Source organism: Hyperolius riggenbachi, chromosome 3 (assembly GCF_040937935.1).
Source record: "Hyperolius riggenbachi isolate aHypRig1 chromosome 3, aHypRig1.pri, whole genome shotgun sequence".
Taxonomy (NCBI): domain Eukaryota; kingdom Metazoa; phylum Chordata; class Amphibia; order Anura; family Hyperoliidae; genus Hyperolius; species Hyperolius riggenbachi.
In genome coordinates, this window is record NC_090648.1 from 71,910,700 (window position 1) to 71,930,545 (window position 19,846).

A 19,846-nucleotide genomic window follows, 5' to 3' on the forward strand; every position below is an offset into this window, starting at 1 on the left:
TACGTCATTGCCATGTGTGCTGATAATTGGGCCTGTGATTATTGTGCCTGGAAGTACTGGTAAGCTGCGCTGGCTAGAGGTGCTTGGGAGTTGGCCAAAGTCTTGGTGGTTGCAGGTTACTGGAGGAGAGAGATGGTACGTGAGCTGTTAATTTTCTGATGCTCATGGTAAGCATGAAGCTCCTTCCATTGCTGCTTTGAGGGTAGATGTGCAGTCTGGAGAAGGGATCCGGCGAATTACTCTAATGCTGGGAATACACGATGACATTTTTCAGTTGATTACTATCCGATCTTATTTCCGATCGACTTTCCGATTCTTATCTTTTCTGATCAATTTCCATTCATTTCTATGAGAAATGGATGAGAAAAAGGATCGATAATAAGATCGGACATGTTGGAAATTATCTATGGAACCATCTATCTGCTGAAAAAACTTATGGTGTATTCCCAGCATAATGTTGACGGTTTGATGCCTCTTTTATGCATGGAATAATCCATGTTTAATATCACAGCAGAAAAAGTTGAAGAGAAATAGATTCAAGACGCAGGGAGGCTGTGAGAGTTCGGGGGATGCACAGAAAGCGGCTGATGTTTCGGTTATGGCTTACTGCAAGCAAAGCACGCAAGAGGCAGCAGTTGCAGAGGGAACTCAGGTAGCGGAAGTGATGGCCAATGAGCATGGGGTAAAGAAAAGGCATCGCCTGAACAGGGACTTGAACCCTGGACCCTCAGATTAAAAGTCTGATGCTCTACCGACTGAGCTATCCAGGCCCTAGAAGGTGAGCTTCACCAGCAGCTCAAAAGTCAGTTATTCCAAGCAGGATGGACGGAAGGTCTAGTACATGCCCTGAGCTGGCTATAGCCTGCGACCTCTACATTTTCTAGGTCAGATCTCTGAAAGAATAAAACTGTACTTGATTTGGAAGGTGGCATTAGAAAGGTAGCCACCAATCAGCGAAGGCATGGAAAGCGGCCGACATCGGTGCTTTGGCCTGGTGCAAGCAGAGCACGCAAGAGGCTGCAGTTGAGGAAGATAGTGAGAGGACGCGAAGCATAACGAAAGGCAGAGAGCATCACCTGAACAGGGACTTGAACCCTGGACCCTCAGATTAAAAGTCTGATGCTCTACCGACTGAGCTATCCAGGCTCTGAAAAGGTGCGATCTCCAGCAGCTCAAAGTTTAGCTACAGTATTTCCAGGCTGGGCGCAAGTTAAGGTCTAGTGCAAGTCATGAGCAGTCTATAGCACCTAGATAGCCGGGAAACAGCAGAATGCGCTGTTGTTTCCTTCAACCATCAGGTTCTTCACCTTGGCTGATTGTTGACACTTTTAAAACAATGGTACACCAGCCAGAAGAAGCTATAGGCCGGCGAAACCTAAATGTCAGCGGTGCTCTGTTTCTGAGCACCCCAACAACGCTTGCAGAAAGAGCTAGCGAGAGGCCACGGGATCGTATCTAGCGCAAATAAATGGAGCTTGTGACCTCCAAATTTTTCAGGCCAGACCTCTGAGAAACAACACTGTTCTCTCTCTTAGGAATGTGGCATTAGAAAAGTAGCAACCTGCAGATGAAAAGTGGACTTTTGTCATTTTAGTCATCCTGCTGGTGTTTATAAATTTGCCAGAGAGTAAGACACTGGACCTCACCCTCATGAAAGAACGCTGACAAGTGAGCATTTTGTGGCCAAGACTGATTTGGAGATAAGAGGTGCTACGAAATGTTGTTATTGTGCCAGCCACAGTACTACCACACGAGCACTGCTCAGTCATCATGCACCTTGAAGATAATCCTTTCTCTGTTGGTAAACACCTTAGTCAGTCTCCGAAGAGACTGTCAAAAATTGCCGATGCTGACTATATTTCAAGTCATCATGGCAGGGTATTGGGAAAAGTTTTCAATTAGCAATAATCACACCTCGGTTGAACCTCATTGGCTATGACACTGCCACTGCGCAAAGTTAGCCAAGCTAATGCCAGCAAATATCCCCTCTTTCTTGGATAAAGGAATCACCTTAAGGAGAGACAAACGCAGTTTACAGTGTTCCGCTGAGGATCATGGGATGCCATATGCTAATTAGACAGCCACTAAACAAGCATTGTTAATAAGCGGCTAAAGAGTCTTAGCATTTGAAAAGGCGGCAAAGAGGGCAAAACAAAGCCTGCCAGGGATTCCAGCATAGTGTTTTGTGGAGCAGGCTGCCAAGTGGGCCAGTCCCGCACTTGTAAAATACATGAAAAATACAATTTGAAAAATGGAGTAATGAGTCTACGTCACTGCCATGTGTGCTGATAATTGGGCCTGTGATTATTGTGCCTGGAAGTACTGGTAAGCTGCGCTGGCTAGAGGTGCTTGGGAGTTGGCCAAAGTCTTGGTGGTTGCAGGTTACTGGAGGAGAGAGATGGTACGTGAGCTGTTAATTTTCTGATGCTCATGGTAAGCATGAAGCTCCTTCCATTGCTGCTTTGAGGGTAGATGTGCAGGCTGGAGAAGGGATCCGGCGAATTACTCTAATGCTGGGAATACACGACGACATTTTTCAGTCGATTACTATCCGATCTTATTTCCAATCGACTTTCCGATTCTTATCTTTTCTGATCAATTTCCATTCATTTCTATGAGAAATGGATGAGAAAAAGGATCGATAATAAGATCGGACATGTTGGAAATTATCTATGGAACCATCTATCTGCTGAAAAAACTTATGGTGTATTCCCAGCATAATGTTGACGGTTTGATGCCTCTTTTATGCATGGAATAATCCATGTTTAATATCACAGCAGAAAAAGTTGAAGAGAAATAGATTCAAGACGCAGGGAGGCTGTGAGAGTTCGGGGGATGCACAGAAAGCGGCTGATGTTTCGGTTATGGCTTACTGCAAGCAAAGCACGCAAGAGGCAGCAGTTGCAGAGGGAACTCAGGTAGCGGAAGTGATGGCCAATGAGCATGGGGTAAAGGAAAGGCATCGCCTGAACAGGGACTTGAACCCTGGACCCTCAGATTAAAAGTCTGATGCTCTACCGACTGATCTATCCAGGCCCTGGAAGGTGAGCTTCACCAGTAGCTCAAAAGTCAGTTATTCCAAGCAGGATGGACGGAAGGTCTAGTACATGCCCTGAGCTGGCTATAGCCTGCGACCTCTACATTTTCTAGGTCAGATCTCTGAAAGAATAAAACTGTACTTGATTTGGAAGGTGGCATTAGAAAGGTAGCCATAAATCAGCGAAGGCATGGAAAGCGGCCGACATCGGTGTTTTGGCCTGGTGCAAGCGGAGCACGCAAGAGGCTGCAGTTGAGGAAGATAGGGAGAGGACACGAAGCATAATGAAAGGCAGAGAGCATCGCCTGAACAGGGACTTGAACCCTGGACCCTCAGATTAAAAGTCTGAAGCTCTACCGACTGAGCTATCCAGGCTCTGAAAAGGTGCGATCTCCAGCAGCTCAAAGTTTAGCTACAGTATTTCCAGGCTGGGCGCAAGTTAAGGTCTAGTGCAAGTCATGAGCAGTCTATAGCACCTAGATAGCCGGGAAACAGCAGAATGCGCTGTTGTTTCCTTCAACCATCAGGTTCTTCACCTTGGCTGATTGTTGACACTTTTAAAACAATGGTACACCAGCCAGAAGAAGCTATAGGCCGGCGAAACCTAAATGTCAGCGGTGCTCTGTTTCTGAGCACCCCAACAACGCTTGCAGAAAGAGCTAGCGAGAGGCCACGGGATCGTATCTAGCGCAAATAAATGGAGCTTGTGACCTCCAAATTTTTCAGGCCAGACCTCTGAGAAACAACACTGTTCTCTCTCTTAGGAATGTGGCATTAGAAAAGTAGCAACCTGCAGATGAAAAGTGGACTTTTGTCATTTTAGTCATCCTGCTGGTGTTTATAAATTTGCCAGAGAGTAAGACACTGGACCTCACCCTCATGAAAGAACGCTGACAAGTGAGCATTTTGTGGCCAAGACTGATTTGGAGATAAGAGGTGCTACGAAATGTTGTTATTGTGCCAGCCATGGTACTACCACACGAGTACTGCTCAGTTATCATGCACCTTGAAGATAATCCTTTCTCTGTTGGTAAACACCTTAGTCAGTCTCCGAAGAGACTGTCAAAAATTGCCGATGCTGACTATATTTCAAGTCATCATGGCGGGGTATTGGGAAAAGTTTTCAATTAGCAATAATGACGCCTCAGTTGAACCTCATTGGCTATGATACTGCCACTGCGCAGAGTTAGCCAAGCTAATGCCAGCAAATATCCCCTCTTTCTTGGATAAAGGAATCACCTTAAGGAGAGACAAACGCAGTTTACAGTGTTCCGCTGAGGATCATGGGATGCCATATGCTAATTAGACAGCCACTAAACAAGCATTGTTAATAAGCGGCTAAAGAGTCTTAGCATTTGAAAAGGCGGCAAAGAGGGCAAAACAAAGCCTGCCAGGGATGCCAGCATAGTGTTTAGTGGAGCAGGCTGCCAAGTGGGCCAGTCCCGCACTTGTAAAATACATGAAAAATACAATTTGAAAAATGGAGTAATGAGTCTACGTCACTGCCATGTGTGCTGATAATTGGGCCTGTGATTATTGTGCCTGGAAGTACTGGTAAGCTGCGCTGGCTAGAGGTGCTTGGGAGTTGGCCAAAGTCTTGGTGGTTGCAGGTTACTGGAGGAGAGAGATGGTACGTGAGCTGTTAATTTTCTGATGCTCATGGTAAGCATGAAGCGCCTTCCATTGCTGCTTTGAGGGTAGATGTGCAGGCTGGAGAAGGGATCCGGCGAATTACTCTAATGCTGGGAATACACGACGACATTTTTCAGTCGATTACTATCCGATCTTATTTCCGATCGACTTTCCGATTCTTATCTTTTCTGATCAATTTCCATTCATTTCTATGAGAAATCGATGAGAAAAAGGATCGATAATAAGATCGGACATGTTGGAAATTATCTATGGAACCATCTATCTGCTGAAAAAACTTATGGTGTATTCCCAGCATAATGTTGACGGTTTGATGCCTCTTTTATGCATGGAATAATCCATGTTTAATATCACAGCAGAAAAAGTTGAAGAGAAATAGATTCAAGACGCAGGGAGGCTGTGAGAGTTCGGGGGATGCACAGAAAGCGGCTGATGTTTCGGTTATGGCTTACTGCAAGCAAAGCACGCAAGAGGCAGCAGTTGCAGAGGGAACTCAGGTAGCGGAAGTGATGGCCAATGAGCATGGGGTAAAGGACAGGCATCGGCTGAACAGGGACTTGAACCCTGGACCCTCAGATTAAAAGTCTGATGCTCTACCGACTGAGCTTTCCAGGCCCTGGAAGGTGAGCTTCACCAGCCGCTCAAAAGTCAGTTATTCCAAGCAGGATGGACGGAAGGTCTAGTACATGCCCTGAGCTGGCTATAGCCTGCGACCTCTACATTTTCTAGGTCAGATCTCTGAAAGAATAAAACTGTACTTGATTTGGAAGGTGGCATTAGAAAGGTAGCCATCAATCAGCGAAGGCATGGAAAGCGGCCGACATCGGTGTTTTGGCCTGGTGCAAGCGGAGCACGCAAGAGGCTGCAGTTGAGGAAGATAGGGAGAGGACACGAAGCATAACGAAAGGCAGAGAGCATCGCCTGAACAGGGACTTGAACCCTGGACCCTCAGATTAAAAGTCTGATACTCTACCGACTGAGCTATCCAGGCTCTGAAAAGGTGCGAACTCCAGCAGCTCAAAGTTTAGCTACAGTATTTCCAGGCTGGGCGCAAGTTAAGGTCTAGTGCAAGTCATGAGCAGTCTATAGCACCTAGATAGCCGGGAAACAGCAGAATGCGCTGTTGTTTCCTTCAACCATCAGGTTCTTCACCTTGGCTGATTGTTGACACTTTTAAAACAATGGTACACCAGCCAGAAGAAGCTATAGGCCGGCGAAACCTAAATGTCAGCGGTGCTCTGTTTCTGAGCACCCCAACAACGCTTGCAGAAAGAGCTAGCGAGAGGCCACGGGATCGTATCTAGCGCAAATAAATGGAGCTTGTGACCTCCAAATTTTTTCAGGCCAGACCTCTGAGAAACAACACTGTTCTCTCTCTTAGGAATGTGGCATTAGAAAAGTAGCAACCTGCAGAAGAAAAGTGGACTTTTGTCATTTTAGTCATCCTGCTGGTGTTTATAAATTTGCCAGAGAGTTATGGCCCATACTCACGAGGGACTTTTGTCGCCTCAACACGCGGCGCGCGCGTGTTGCGGCGACAGGTCGCCCGTGAGTATGGGCCGTCGCACACGCGCGCACCCCGAACTGTCGCCCGCCGCTCATGTCGCCATGCGATTGAAACTTTCAATCGCATGGCGACAGTCGCCGCTGCCCCCCCGCCGCAACTGTCGCTAGTCCGCGTGAGTACGCGGACTAGCGACAGCAACCTCCATGTAGGTACATGGAGTTTCCGGCGGGGGGAGGAGGAACGTCAGCGACAGCTTCCGCCTTGCCGCTGGTCCCTCTTCCGCGTGTGTACGCGGAGGGACCTGGCGAGAAGCTGTCGCCGGCCTGTCGCCCACACGCTCACGTGTGCTGACGACAGGCCACATTTCTCGCCCGTGAGTATGGGCCATAAGACACTGGACCTCACCCTCATGAAAGAACGCTGACAAGTGAGCATTTTGTGGCCAAGACTGATTTGGAGATAAGAGGTGCTACGAAATGTTGTTATTGTGCCAGCCATGGTACTACCACACGAGTACTGCTCAGTTATCATGCACCTTGAAGATAATCCTTTCTCTGTTGGTAAACACCTTAGTCAGTCTCCGAAGAGACTGTCAAAAATTGCCGATGCTGACTATATTTCAAGTCATCATGGCGGGGTATTGGGAAAAGTTTTCAATTAGCAATAATGACGCCTCAGTTGAACCTCATTGGCTATGATACTGCCACTGCGCAGAGTTAGCCAAGCTAATGCCAGCAAATATCCCCTCTTTCTTGGATAAAGGAATCACCTTAAGGAGAGACAAACGCAGTTTACAGTGTTCCGCTGAGGATCATGGGATGCCATATGCTAATTAGACAGCCACTAAACAAGCATTGTTAATAAGCGGCTAAAGAGTCTTAGCATTTGAAAAGGCGGCAAAGAGGGCAAAACAAAGCCTGCCAGGGATGCCAGCATAGTGTTTAGTGGAGCAGGCTGCCAAGTGGGCCAGTCCCGCACTTGTAAAATACATGAAAAATACAATTTGAAAAATGGAGTAATGAGTCTACGTCACTGCCATGTGTGCTGATAATTGGGCCTGTGATTATTGTGCCTGGAAGTACTGGTAAGCTGCGCTGGCTAGAGGTGCTTGGGAGTTGGCCAAAGTCTTGGTGGTTGCAGGTTACTGGAGGAGAGAGATGGTACGTGAGCTGTTAATTTTCTGATGCTCATGGTAAGCATGAAGCTCCTTCCATTGCTGCTTTGAGGGTAGATGTGCAGGCTGGAGAAGGGATCCGGCGAATTACTCTAATGCTGGGAATACACGACGACATTTTTCAGTCGATTACTATCCGATCTTATTTCCGATCGACTTTCCGATTCTTATCTTTTCTGATCAATTTCCATTCATTTCTATGAGAAATCGATGAGAAAAAGGATCGATAATAAGATCGGACATGTTGGAAATTATCTATGGAACCATCTATCTGCTGAAAAAACTTATGGTGTATTCCCAGCATAATGTTGACGGTTTGATGCCTCTTTTATGCATGGAATAATCCATGTTTAATATCACAGCAGAAAAAGTTGAAGAGAAATAGATTCAAGACGCAGGGAGGCTGTGAGAGTTCGGGGGATGCACAGAAAGCGGCTGATGTTTCGGTTATGGCTTACTGCAAGCAAAGCACGCAAGAGGCAGCAGTTGCAGAGGGAACTCAGGTAGCGGAAGTGATGGCCAATGAGCATGGGGTAAAGGAAAGGCATCGCCTGAACAGGGACTTGAACCCTGGACCCTCAGATTAAAAGTCTGATGCTCTACCGACTGAGCTATCCAGGCCCTGGAAGGTGAGCTTCACCAGCCGCTCAAAAGTCAGTTATTCCAAGCAGGATGGACGGAAGGTCTAGTACATGCCCTGAGCTGGCTATAGCCTGCGACCTCTACATTTTCTAGGTCAGATCTCTGAAAGAATAAAACTGTACTTGATTTGGAAGGTGGCATTAGAAAGGTAGCCATCAATCAGCGAAGGCATGGAAAGCGGCCGACATCGGTGTTTTGGCCTGGTGCAAGCGGAGCACGCAAGAGGCTGCAGTTGAGGAAGATAGGGAGAGGACACGAAGCATAACGAAAGGCAGAGAGCATCGCCTGAACAGGGACTTGAACCCTGGACCCTCAGATTAAAAGTCTGATGCTCTACCGACTGAGCTATCCAGGCTCTGAAAAAGTGCAATCTCCAGCAGCTCAAAGTTTAGCTACATTATTTCCAGGCTGGGCGCAAGTTAAGGTCTAGTGCAAGTCATGAGCAGTCTATAGCACCTAGATAGCCGGGAAACAGCAGAATGCGCTGTTGTTTCCTTCAACCATCAGGTTCTTCACCTTGGCTGATTGTTGACACTTTTAAAACAATGGTACACCAGCCAGAAGAAGCTATAGGCCGGCGAAACCTAAATGTCAGCGGTGCTCTGTTTCTGAGCACCCCAACAACGCTTGCAGAAAGAGCTAGCGAGAGGCCACGGGATCGTATCTAGCGCAAATAAATGGAGCTTGTGACCTCCAAATTTTTCAGGCCAGACCTCTGAGAAACAACACTGTTCTCTCTCTTAGGAATGTGGCATTAGAAAAGTAGCAACCTGCAGAAGAAAAGTGGACTTTTGTCATTTTAGTCATCCTGCTGGTGTTTATAAATTTGCCAGAGAGTAAGACACTGGACCTCACCCTCATGAAAGAACGCTGACAAGTGAGCATTTTGTGGCCAAGACTGATTTGGAGATAAGAGGTGCTACGAAATGTTGTTATTGTGCCAGCCATGGTACTACCACACGAGCACTGCTCAGTTATCATGCACCTTGAAGATAATGCTTTCTCTGTTGGTAAACACCTTAGTCAGTCTCCGAAGAGACTGTCAAAAATTGCCGATGCTGACTATATTTCAAGTCATCATGGCGGGGTATTGGGAAAAGTTTTCAATTAGCAATAATGACGCCTCAGTTGAACCTCATTGGCTATGATACTGCCACTGCGCAGAGTTAGCCAAGCTAATGCCAGCAAATATCCCCTCTTTCTTGGATAAAGGAATCACCTTAAGGAGAGACAAACGCAGTTTACAGTGTTCCGCTGAGGATCATGGGATGCCATATGCTAATTAGACAGCCACTAAACAAGCATTGTTAATAAGCGGCTAAAGAGTCTTAGCATTTGAAAAGGCGGCAAAGAGGGCAAAACAAAGCCTGCCAGGGATGCCAGCATAGTGTTTAGTGGAGCAGGCTGCCAAGTGGGCCAGTCCCGCACTTGTAAAATACATGAAAAATACAATTTGAAAAATGGAGTAATGAGTCTACGTCACTGCCATGTGTGCTGATAATTGGGCCTGTGATTATTGTGCCTGGAAGTACTGGTAAGCTGCGCTGGCTAGAGGTGCTTGGGAGTTGGCCAAAGTCTTGGTGGTTGCAGGTTACTGGAGGAGAGAGATGGTACGTGAGCTGTTAATTTTCTGATGCTCATGGTAAGCATGAAGCTCCTTCCATTGCTGCTTTGAGGGTAGATGTGCAGGCTGGAGAAGGGATCCGGCGAATTACTCTAATGCTGGGAATACACGACGACATTTTTCAGTCGATTACTATCCGATCTTATTTCCGATCGACTTTCCGATTCTTATCTTTTCTGATCAATTTCCATTCATTTCTATGAGAAATCGATGAGATAAAGGATCGATAATAAGATCGGACATGTTGGAAATTATCTATGGAACCATCTATCTGCTGAAAAAACGTATGGTGTATTCCCAGCATAATGTTGACGGTTTGATGCCTCTTTTATGCATGGAATAATCCATGTTTAATATCACAGCAGAAAAAGTTGAAGAGAAATAGATTCAAGACGCAGGGAGGCTGTGAGAGTTCGGGGGATGCACAGAAAGCGGCTGATGTTTCGGTTATGGCTTACTGCAAGCAAAGCACGCAAGAGGCAGCAGTTGCAGAGGGAACTCAGGTAGCGGAAGTGATGGCCAATGAGCATGGGGTAAAGGAAAGGCATCGCCTGAACAGGGACTTGAACCCTGGACCCTCAGATTAAAAGTCTGATGCTCTACCGACTGAGCTATCCAGGCCCTGGAAGGTGAGCTTCACCAGCAGCTCAAAAGTCAGTTATTCCAAGCAGGATGGACGGAAGGTCTAGTACATGCCCTGAGCTGGCTATAGCCTGCGACCTCTACATTTTCTAGGTCAGATCTCTGAAAGAATAAAACTGTACTTGATTTGGAAGGTGGCATTAGAAAGGTAGCCACCAATCAGCGAAGGCATGGAAAGCGGACGACATCGGTGTTTTGGCCTGGTGCAAGCGGAGCACGCAAGAGGCTGCAGTTGAGGAAGATAGGGAGAGGACACGAAGCATAACGAAAGGCAGAGAGCATCGCCTGAACAGGGACTTGAACCCTGGACCCTCAGATTAAAAGTCTGATGCTCTACCGACTGAGCTATCCAGGCTCTGAAAAAGTGCGATCAACAGCAGCTCAAAGTTTAGCTATAGTATTTCCAGGCTGAGCGCAAGTTAAGGTCTAGTGCAAGTCATGAGCAGTCTATAGCACCGAGATAGCCGGGAAACAGCAGAATGCGCTGTTGTTTCCTTCAACCATCAGGTTCTTCACCTTGGCTGATTGTTGACACTTTTAAAACAATGGTACACCAGCCAGAAGAAGCTATAGGCCGGCGAAACCTAAATGTCAGCGGTGCTCTGTTTCTGAGCACCCCAACAACGCTTGCAGAAAGAGCTAGCGAGAGGCCACGGGATCGTATCTAGCGCAAATAAATGGAGCTTGTGACCTCCAAATTTTTCAGGCCAGACCTCTGAGAAACAACACTGTTCTCTCTCTTAGGAATGTGGCATTAGAAAAGTAGCAACCTGCAGATGAAAAGTGGACTTTTGTCATTTTAGTCATCCTGCTGGTGTTTATAAATTTGCCAGAGAGTAAGACACTGGACCTCACCCTCATGAAAGAACGCTGACAAGTGAGCATTTTGTGGCCAAGACTGATTTGGAGATAAGAGGTGCTACGAAATGTTGTTTTTGTGCCAGCCACGGTACTACCACACGAGCACTGCTCAGTCATCATGCACCTTGAAGATAATCCTTTCTCTGTTGGTAAACACCTTAGTCAGTCTCCGAAGAGACTGTCAAAAATTGCCGATGCTGACTATATTTCAAGTCATCATGGCGGGGTATTGGGAAAAGTTTTCAATTAGCAATAATCACGCCTCGGTTGAACCTCATTGGCTATGATACTGCCACTGCGCAAAGTTAGCCAAGCTAATGCCAGCAAATATCCCCTCTTTCTTGGATAAAGGAATCACCTTAAGGAGAGACAAACGCAGTTTACAGTGTTCCGCTGAGGATCATGGGATGCCATATGCTAATTAGACAGCCACTAAACAAGCATTGTTAATAAGCGGCTAAAGAGTCTTAGCATTTGAAAAGGCGGCAGAGGGCAAAACAAAGCCTGCCAGGGATGCCAGCATAGTGTTTTGTGGAGCAGGCTGCCAAGTGGGCCAGTCCCGCACTTGTAAAATACATGAAAAATACAATTTGAAAAATGGAGTAATGAGTCTACGTCACTGCCATGTGTGCTGATAATTGGGCCTGTGATTATTGTGCCTGGAAGTACTGGTAAGCTGCGCTGGCTAGAGGTGCTTGGGAGTTGGCCAAAGTCTTGGTGGTTGCAGGTTACTGGAGGAGAGAGATGGTACGTGAGCTGTTAATTTTCTGATGCTCATGGTAAGCATGAAGCTCCTTCCATTGCTGCTTTGAGGGTAGATGTGCAGGCTGGAGAAGGGATCCGGCGAATTACTCTAATGCTGGGAATACACGACGACATTTTTCAGTCGATTACTATCCGATCTTATTTCCGATCGACTTTCCGATTCTTATCTTTTCTGATCAATTTCCATTCATTTCTATGAGAAATCGATGAGAAAAAGGATCGATAATAAGATCGGACATGTTGGAAATTATCTATGGAACCATCTATCTGCTGAAAAAACTTATGGTGTATTCCCAGCATAATGTTGACGGTTTGATGCCTCTTTTATGCATGGAATAATCCATGTTTAATATCACAGCAGAAAAAGTTGAAGAGAAATAGATTCAAGATGCAGGGAGGCTGTGAGAGTTCGGGGGATGCACAGAAAGCGGCTGATGTTTCGGTTATGGCTTACTGCAAGCAAAGCACGCAAGAGGCAGCAGTTGCAGAGGGAACTCAGGTAGCGGAAGTGATGGCCAATGAGCATGGGGTAAAGGAAAGGCATCGCCTGAACAGGGACTTGAACCCTGGACCCTCAGATTAAAAGTCTGATGCTCTACCGACTGAGCTATCCAGGCCCTGGAAGGTGAGCTTCACCAGCAGCTCAAAAGTCAGTTATTCCAAGCAGGATGGACGGAAGGTCTAGTACATGCCCTGAGCTGGCTATAGCCTGCGACCTCTACATTTTCTAGGTCAGATCTCTGAAAGAATAAAACTGTACTTGATTTGGAAGGTGGCATTAGAAAGGTAGCCATCAATCAGCGAAGGCATGGAAAGCGGCCGACATCGGTGTTTTGGCCTGGTGCAAGCGGAGCACGCAAGAGGCTGCAGTTGAGGAAGATAGGGAGAGGACACGAAGCATAACGAAAGGCAGAGAGCATCGCCTGAACAGGGACTTGAACCCTGGACCCTCAGATTAAAAGTCTGATGCTCTACCGACTGAGCTATCCAGGCTCTGAAAAGGTGCGATCTCCAGCAGCTCAAAGTTTAGCTACAGTATTTCCAGGCTGGGCGCAAGTTAAGGTCTAGTGCAAGTCATGAGCAGTCTATAGCACCTAGATAGCCGGGAAACAGCAGAATGCGCTGTTGTTTCCTTCAACCATCAGGTTCTTCACCTTGGCTGATTGTTGACACTTTTAAAACAATGGTACACCAGCCAGAAGAAGCTATAGGCCGGCGAAACCTAAATGTCAGCGGTGCTCTGTTTCTGAGCACCCCAACAACGCTTGCAGAAAGAGCTAGCGAGAGGCCACGGGATCGTATCTAGCGCAAATAAATGGAGCTTGTGACCTCCAAATTTTTTCAGGCCAGACCTCTGAGAAACAACACTGTTCTCTCTCTTAGGAATGTGGCATTAGAAAAGTAGCAACCTGCAGAAGAAAAGTGGACTTTTGTCATTTTAGTCATCCTGCTGGTGTTTATAAATTTGCCAGAGAGTTATGGCCCATACTCACGAGGGACTTTTGTCGCCTCAACACGCGGCGCGCGCGTGTTGCGGCGACAGGTCGCCCGTGAGTATGGGCCGTCGCACACGCGCGCACCCCGAACTGTCGCCCGCCGCTCATGTCGCCATGCGATTGAAACTTTCAATCGCATGGCGACAGTCGCCGCTGCCCCCCCGCCGCAACTGTCGCTAGTCCGCGTGAGTACGCGGACTAGCGACAGCAACCTCCATGTAGGTACATGGAGTTTCCGGCGGGGGGAGGAGGAACGTCAGCGACAGCTTCCGCCTTGCCGCTGGTCCCTCTTCCGCGTGTGTACGCGGAGGGACCTGGCGAGAAGCTGTCGCCGGCCTGTCGCCCACACGCTCACGTGTGCTGACGACAGGCCACATTTCTCGCCCGTGAGTATGGGCCATAAGACACTGGACCTCACCCTCATGAAAGAACGCTGACAAGTGAGCATTTTGTGGCCAAGACTGATTTGGAGATAAGAGGTGCTACGAAATGTTGTTATTGTGCCAGCCATGGTACTACCACACGAGTACTGCTCAGTTATCATGCACCTTGAAGATAATCCTTTCTCTGTTGGTAAACACCTTAGTCAGTCTCCGAAGAGACTGTCAAAAATTGCCGATGCTGACTATATTTCAAGTCATCATGGCGGGGTATTGGGAAAAGTTTTCAATTAGCAATAATGACGCCTCAGTTGAACCTCATTGGCTATGATACTGCCACTGCGCAGAGTTAGCCAAGCTAAAGCCAGCAAATATCCCCTCTTTCTTGGATAAAGGAATCACCTTAAGGAGAGACAAACGCAGTTTACAGTGTTCCGCTGAGGATCATGGGATGCCATATGCTAATTAGACAGCCACTAAACAAGCATTGTTAATAAGCGGCTAAAGAGTCTTAGCATTTGAAAAGGCGGCAAAGAGGGCAAAACAAAGCCTGCCAGGGATGCCAGCATAGTGTTTAGTGGAGCAGGCTGCCAAGTGGGCCAGTCCCGCACTTGTAAAATACATGAAAAATACAATTTGAAAAATGGAGTAATGAGTCTACGTCACTGCCATGTGTGCTGATAATTGGGCCTGTGATTATTGTGCCTGGAAGTACTGGTAAGCTGCGCTGGCTAGAGGTGCTTGGGAGTTGGCCAAAGTCTTGGTGGTTGCAGGTTACTGGAGGAGAGAGATGGTACGTGAGCTGTTAATTTTCTGATGCTCATGGTAAGCATGAAGCTCCTTCCATTGCTGCTTTGAGGGTAGATGTGCAGGCTGGAGAAGGGATCCGGCGAATTACTCTAATGCTGGGAATACACGACGACATTTTTCAGTCGATTACTATCCGATCTTATTTCCGATCGACTTTCCGATTCTTATCTTTTCTGATCAATTTCCATTCATTTCTATGAGAAATCGATGAGAAAAAGGATCGATAATAAGATCGGACATGTTGGAAATTATCTATGGAACCATCTATCTGCTGAAAAAACTTATGGTGTATTCCCAGCATAATGTTGACGGTTTGATGCCTCTTTTATGCATGGAATAATCCATGTTTAATATCACAGCAGAAAAAGTTGAAGAGAAATAGATTCAAGACGCAGGGAGGCTGTGAGAGTTCGGGGGATGCACAGAAAGCGGCTGATGTTTCGGTTATGGCTTACTGCAAGCAAAGCACGCAAGAGGCAGCAGTTGCAGAGGGAACTCAGGTAGCGGAAGTGATGGCCAATGAGCATGGGGTAAAGGAAAGGCATCGCCTGAACAGGGACTTGAACCCTGGACCCTCAGATTAAAAGTCTGATGCTCTACCGACTGAGCTATCCAGGCCCTGAAAGGTGAGCTTCACCAGCAGCTCAAAAGTCAGTTATTCCAAGCAGGATGGACGGAAGGTCTAGTACATGCCCTGAGCTGGCTATAGCCTGCGACCTCTACATTTTCTAGGTCAGATCTCTGAAAGAATAAAACTGTACTTGATTTGGAAGGTGGCATTAGAAAGGTAGCCATCAATCAGCGAAGGCATGGAAAGCGGCTGACATCGGTGTTTTGGCCTGGTGCAAGCGGAGCACGCAAGAGGCTGCAGTTGAGGAAGATAGGGAGAGGACACGAAGCATAACGAAAGGCAGAGAGCATCGCCTGAACAGGGACTTGAACCCTGGACCCTCAGATTAAAAGTCTGATGCTCTACCGACTGAGCTATCCAGGCTCTGAAAAAGTGCAATCTCCAGCAGCTCAAAGTTTAGCTACAGTATTTCCAGGCTGGGCGCAAGTTAAGGTCTAGTGCAAGTCATGAGCAGTCTATAGCACCTAGATAGCCGGGAAACAGCAGAATGCGCTGTTGTTTCCTTCAACCATCAGGTTCTTCACCTTGGCTGATTGTTGACACTTTTAAAACAATGGTACACCAGCCAGAAGAAGCTATAGGCCGGCGAAACCTAAATGTCAGCGGTGCTCTGTTTCTGAGCACCCCAACAACGCTTGCAGAAAGAGCTAGCGAGAGGCCACGGGATCGTATCTAGCGCAAATAAATGGAGCTTGTGACCTCCAAATTTTTCAGGCCAGACCTCTGAGAAACAACACTGTTCTCTCTCTTAGGAATGTGGCATTAGAAAAGTAGCAACCTGCAGAAGAAAAGTGGACTTTTGTCATTTTAGTCATCCTGCTGGTGTTTATAAATTTGCCAGAGAGTAAGACACTGGACCTCACCCTCATGAAAGAACGCTGACAAGTGAGCATTTTGTGGCCAAGACTGATTTGGAGATAAGAGGTGCTACGAAATGTTGTTATTGTGCCAGCCATGGTACTACCACACGAGCACTGCTCAGTTATCATGCACCTTGAAGATAATGCTTTCTCTGTTGGTAAACACCTTAGTCAGTCTCCGAAGAGACTGTCAAAAATTGCCGATGCTGACTATATTTCAAGTCATCATGGCGGGGTATTGGGAAAAGTTTTCAATTAGCAATAATGACACCTCAGTTGAACCTCATTGGCTATGATACTGCCACTGCGCAGAGTTAGCCAAGCTAATGCCAGCAAATATCCCCTCTTTCTTGGATAAAGGAATCACCTTAAGGAGAGACAAACGCAGTTTACAGTGTTCCGCTGAGGATCATGGGATGCCATATGCTAATTAGACAGCCACTAAACAAGCATTGTTAATAAGCGGCTAAAGAGTCTTAGCATTTGAAAAGGCGGCAAAGAGGGCAAAACAAAGCCTGCCAGGGATGCCAGCATAGTGTTTAGTGGAGCAGGCTGCCAAGTGGGCCAGTCCCGCACTTGTAAAATACATGAAAAATACAATTTGAAAAATGGAGTAATGAGTCTACGTCACTGCCATGTGTGCTGATAATTGGGCCTGTGATTATTGTGCCTGGAAGTACTGGTAAGCTGCGCTGGCTAGAGGTGCTTGGGAGTTGGCCAAAGTCTTGGTGGTTGCAGGTTACTGGAGGAGAGAGATGGTACGTGAGCTGTTAATTTTCTGATGCTCATGGTAAGCATGAAGCTCCTTCCATTGCTGCTTTGAGGGTAGATGTGCAGGCTGGAGAAGGGATCCGGCGAATTACTCTAATGCTGGGAATACACGACGACATTTTTCAGTCGATTACTATCCGATCTTATTTCCGATCGACTTTCCGATTCTTATCTTTTCTGATCAATTTCCATTCATTTCTATGAGAAATCGATGAGATAAAGGATCGATAATAAGATCGGACATGTTGGAAATTATCTATGGAACCATCTATCTGCTGAAAAAACGTATGGTGTATTCCCAGCATAATGTTGACGGTTTGATGCCTCTTTTATGCATGGAATAATCCATGTTTAATATCACAGCAGAAAAAGTTGAAGAGAAATAGATTCAAGACGCAGGGAGGCTGTGAGAGTTCGGGGGATGCACAGAAAGCGGCTGATGTTTCGGTTATGGCTTACTGCAAGCAAAGCACGCAAGAGGCAGCAGTTGCAGAGGGAACTCAGGTAGCGGAAGTGATGGCCAATGAGCATGGGGTAAAGGAAAGGCATCGCCTGAACAGGGACTTGAACCCTGGACCCTCAGATTAAAAGTCTGATGCTCTACCGACTGAGCTATCCAGGCCCTGGAAGGTGAGCTTCACCAGCAGCTCAAAAGTCAGTTATTCCAAGCAGGATGGACGGAAGGTCTAGTACATGCCCTGAGCTGGCTATAGCCTGCGACCTCTACATTTTCTAGGTCAGATCTCTGAAAGAATAAAACTGTACTTGATTTGGAAGGTGGCATTAGAAAGGTAGCCACCAATCAGCAAAGGCATGGAAAGCGGCCGACATCGGTGTTTTGGCCTGGTGCAAGCGGAGCACGCAAGAGGCTGCAGTTGAGGAAGATAGGGAGAGGACACGAAGCATAACGAAAGGCAGAGAGCATCGCCTGAACAGGGACTTGAACCCTGGACCCTCAGATTAAAAGTCTGATGCTCTACCGACTGAGCTATCCAGGCTCTGAAAAGGTGCGATCTCCAGCAGCTCAAAGTTTAGCTACAGTATTTCCAGGATGGGCGCAAGTTAAGGTCTAGTGCAAGTCATGAGCAGTCTATAGCACCTAGATAGCCGGGAAACAGCAGAATGCGCTGTTGTTTCCTTCAACCATCAGGTTCTTCACCTTGGCTGATTGTTGACACTTTTAAAACAATGGTACACCAGCCAGAAGAAGCTATAGACCGGCGAAACCTAAATGTCAGCGGTGCTCTGTTTCTGAGCACCCCAACAACGCTTGCAGAAAGAGCTAGCGAGAGGCCACGGGATCGTATCTAGCGCAAATAAATGGAGCTTGTGACCTCCAAATTTTTCAGGCCAGACCTCTGAGAAACAACACTGTTCTCTCTCTTAGGAATGTGGCATTAGAAAAGTAGCAACCTGCAGATGAAAAGTGGACTTTTGTCATTTTAGTCATCCTGCTGGTGTTTATAAATTTGCCAGAGAGTAAGACACTGGACCTCACCCTCATGAAAGAACGCTGACAAGTGAGCATTTTGTGGCCAAGACTGATTTGGAGATAAGAGGTGCTACGAAATGTTGTTATTGTGCCAGCCACGGTACTACCACACGAGCACTGCTCAGTCATCATGCACCTTGAAGATAATCCTTTCTCTGTTGGTAAACACCTTAGTCAGTCTCCGAAGAGACTGTCAAAAATTGCCGATGCTGACTATATTTCAAGTCATCATGGCGGGGTATTGGGAAAAGTTTTCAATTAGCAATAATCACGCCTCGGTTGAACCTCATTGGCTATGATACTGCCACTGCGCAAAGTTAGCCAAGCTAATGCCAGCAAATATCCCCTCTTTCTTGGATAAAGGAATCACCTTAAGGAGAGACAAACGCAGTTTACAGTGTTCCGCTGAGGATCATGGGATGCCATATGCTAATTAGACAGCCACTAAACAAGCATTGTTAATAAGCGGCTAAAGAGTCTTAGCATTTGAAAAGGCGGCAAAGAGGGCAAAACAAAGCCTGCCAGGGATGCCAGCATAGTGTTTTGTGGAGCAGGCTGCCAAGTGGGCCAGTCCCGCACTTGTAAAATACATGAAAAATACAATTTGAAAAATGGAGTAATGAGTCTACGTCACTGCCATGTGTGCTGATAATTGGGCCTGTGATTATTGTGCCTGGAAGTACTGGTAAGCTGCGCTGGCTAGAGGTGCTTGGGAGTTGGCCAAAGTCTTGGTGGTTGCAGGTTACTGGAGGAGAGAGATGGTACGTGAGCTGTTAATTTTCTGATGCTCATGGTAAGCATGAAGCTCCTTCCATTGCTGCTTTGAGGGTAGATGTGCAGGCTGGAGAAGGGATCCGGCGAATTACTCTAATGCTGGGAATACACGACGACATTTTTCAGTCGATTACTATCCGATCTTATTTCCGATCGACTTTCCGATTCTTATCTTTTCTGATCAATTTCCATTCATTTCTATGAGAAATCGATGAGAAAAAGGATCGATAATAAGATCGGACATGTTGGAAATTATCTATGGAACCATCTATCTGCTGAAAAAACGTATGGTGTATTCCCAGCATAATGTTGACGGTTTGATGCCTCTTTTATGCATGGAATAATCCATGTTTAATATCACAGCAGAAAAAGTTGAAGAGAAATAGATTCAAGACGCAGGGAGGCTGTGAGAGTTCGGGGGATGCACAGAAAGCGGCTGATGTTTCGGTTATGGCTTACTGCAAGCAAAGCACGCAAGAGGCAGCAGTTGCAGAGGGAACTCAGGTAGCGGAAGTGATGGCCAATGAGCATGGGGTAAAGGAAAGGCATCGCCTGAACAGGGACTTGAACCCTGGACCCTCAGATTAAAAGTCTGATGCTCTACCGACTGAGCTATCCAGGCCCTGGAAGGTGAGCTTCACCAGCAGCTCAAAAGTCAGTTATTCCAAGCAGGATGGACGGAAGGTCTAGTACATGCCCTGAGCTGGCTATAGCCTGCGACCTCTACATT

The 19,846-nt window shown here is 46.8% G+C and overlaps 25 non-coding genes across 25 annotated transcripts; all 25 read right to left on the bottom strand.

Annotated features, from left to right (window-relative positions):
* Positions 1-697: 697 nt before the first annotated feature.
* On the bottom strand, positions 698-770 carry TRNAK-UUU (transfer RNA lysine (anticodon UUU)). Its single transcript has one exon. It is a non-coding gene; the product is annotated as a tRNA-Lys (tRNA).
* Positions 771-1,073: 303 nt separating this feature from the next.
* TRNAK-UUU (transfer RNA lysine (anticodon UUU)) lies at positions 1,074-1,146 on the bottom strand. Its single transcript has one exon. It is a non-coding gene; the product is annotated as a tRNA-Lys (tRNA).
* A 672-nt stretch (positions 1,147-1,818) lies between these two features.
* LOC137564801 (U4 spliceosomal RNA) lies at positions 1,819-1,959 on the bottom strand. Its single transcript, XR_011030872.1, has one exon. It is a non-coding gene; the product is annotated as a U4 spliceosomal RNA (small nuclear RNA).
* A 1,004-nt stretch (positions 1,960-2,963) lies between these two features.
* On the bottom strand, positions 2,964-3,036 carry TRNAK-UUU (transfer RNA lysine (anticodon UUU)). The gene has a single exon. It is a non-coding gene; the product is annotated as a tRNA-Lys (tRNA).
* Positions 3,037-3,339: 303 nt separating this feature from the next.
* Positions 3,340-3,412, bottom strand: TRNAK-UUU (transfer RNA lysine (anticodon UUU)). The gene has a single exon. It is a non-coding gene; the product is annotated as a tRNA-Lys (tRNA).
* Positions 3,413-4,084: 672 nt separating this feature from the next.
* Positions 4,085-4,225, bottom strand: LOC137564825 (U4 spliceosomal RNA). Its single transcript, XR_011030895.1, has one exon. It is a non-coding gene; the product is annotated as a U4 spliceosomal RNA (small nuclear RNA).
* Positions 4,226-5,229: 1,004 nt separating this feature from the next.
* On the bottom strand, positions 5,230-5,303 carry TRNAK-UUU (transfer RNA lysine (anticodon UUU)). The gene has a single exon. It is a non-coding gene; the product is annotated as a tRNA-Lys (tRNA).
* Positions 5,304-5,605: 302 nt separating this feature from the next.
* TRNAK-UUU (transfer RNA lysine (anticodon UUU)) lies at positions 5,606-5,678 on the bottom strand. Its single transcript has one exon. It is a non-coding gene; the product is annotated as a tRNA-Lys (tRNA).
* A 1,093-nt stretch (positions 5,679-6,771) lies between these two features.
* On the bottom strand, positions 6,772-6,912 carry LOC137564826 (U4 spliceosomal RNA). Its single transcript, XR_011030896.1, has one exon. It is a non-coding gene; the product is annotated as a U4 spliceosomal RNA (small nuclear RNA).
* A 1,004-nt stretch (positions 6,913-7,916) lies between these two features.
* On the bottom strand, positions 7,917-7,989 carry TRNAK-UUU (transfer RNA lysine (anticodon UUU)). Its single transcript has one exon. It is a non-coding gene; the product is annotated as a tRNA-Lys (tRNA).
* A 303-nt stretch (positions 7,990-8,292) lies between these two features.
* Positions 8,293-8,365, bottom strand: TRNAK-UUU (transfer RNA lysine (anticodon UUU)). The gene has a single exon. It is a non-coding gene; the product is annotated as a tRNA-Lys (tRNA).
* Positions 8,366-9,037: 672 nt separating this feature from the next.
* Positions 9,038-9,178, bottom strand: LOC137564827 (U4 spliceosomal RNA). The gene has a single exon (XR_011030897.1). It is a non-coding gene; the product is annotated as a U4 spliceosomal RNA (small nuclear RNA).
* Positions 9,179-10,182: 1,004 nt separating this feature from the next.
* On the bottom strand, positions 10,183-10,255 carry TRNAK-UUU (transfer RNA lysine (anticodon UUU)). Its single transcript has one exon. It is a non-coding gene; the product is annotated as a tRNA-Lys (tRNA).
* A 303-nt stretch (positions 10,256-10,558) lies between these two features.
* TRNAK-UUU (transfer RNA lysine (anticodon UUU)) lies at positions 10,559-10,631 on the bottom strand. The gene has a single exon. It is a non-coding gene; the product is annotated as a tRNA-Lys (tRNA).
* Positions 10,632-11,303: 672 nt separating this feature from the next.
* LOC137564556 (U4 spliceosomal RNA) lies at positions 11,304-11,444 on the bottom strand. Its single transcript, XR_011030656.1, has one exon. It is a non-coding gene; the product is annotated as a U4 spliceosomal RNA (small nuclear RNA).
* Positions 11,445-12,446: 1,002 nt separating this feature from the next.
* On the bottom strand, positions 12,447-12,519 carry TRNAK-UUU (transfer RNA lysine (anticodon UUU)). Its single transcript has one exon. It is a non-coding gene; the product is annotated as a tRNA-Lys (tRNA).
* A 303-nt stretch (positions 12,520-12,822) lies between these two features.
* Positions 12,823-12,895, bottom strand: TRNAK-UUU (transfer RNA lysine (anticodon UUU)). The gene has a single exon. It is a non-coding gene; the product is annotated as a tRNA-Lys (tRNA).
* Positions 12,896-13,988: 1,093 nt separating this feature from the next.
* LOC137564828 (U4 spliceosomal RNA) lies at positions 13,989-14,129 on the bottom strand. Its single transcript, XR_011030898.1, has one exon. It is a non-coding gene; the product is annotated as a U4 spliceosomal RNA (small nuclear RNA).
* A 1,004-nt stretch (positions 14,130-15,133) lies between these two features.
* Positions 15,134-15,206, bottom strand: TRNAK-UUU (transfer RNA lysine (anticodon UUU)). The gene has a single exon. It is a non-coding gene; the product is annotated as a tRNA-Lys (tRNA).
* Positions 15,207-15,509: 303 nt separating this feature from the next.
* Positions 15,510-15,582, bottom strand: TRNAK-UUU (transfer RNA lysine (anticodon UUU)). The gene has a single exon. It is a non-coding gene; the product is annotated as a tRNA-Lys (tRNA).
* Positions 15,583-16,254: 672 nt separating this feature from the next.
* Positions 16,255-16,395, bottom strand: LOC137564836 (U4 spliceosomal RNA). The gene has a single exon (XR_011030906.1). It is a non-coding gene; the product is annotated as a U4 spliceosomal RNA (small nuclear RNA).
* Positions 16,396-17,399: 1,004 nt separating this feature from the next.
* Positions 17,400-17,472, bottom strand: TRNAK-UUU (transfer RNA lysine (anticodon UUU)). Its single transcript has one exon. It is a non-coding gene; the product is annotated as a tRNA-Lys (tRNA).
* Positions 17,473-17,775: 303 nt separating this feature from the next.
* TRNAK-UUU (transfer RNA lysine (anticodon UUU)) lies at positions 17,776-17,848 on the bottom strand. The gene has a single exon. It is a non-coding gene; the product is annotated as a tRNA-Lys (tRNA).
* Positions 17,849-18,520: 672 nt separating this feature from the next.
* On the bottom strand, positions 18,521-18,661 carry LOC137564557 (U4 spliceosomal RNA). Its single transcript, XR_011030657.1, has one exon. It is a non-coding gene; the product is annotated as a U4 spliceosomal RNA (small nuclear RNA).
* A 1,004-nt stretch (positions 18,662-19,665) lies between these two features.
* On the bottom strand, positions 19,666-19,738 carry TRNAK-UUU (transfer RNA lysine (anticodon UUU)). The gene has a single exon. It is a non-coding gene; the product is annotated as a tRNA-Lys (tRNA).
* Between the last annotated feature and the right edge of the window lie 108 nt (positions 19,739-19,846).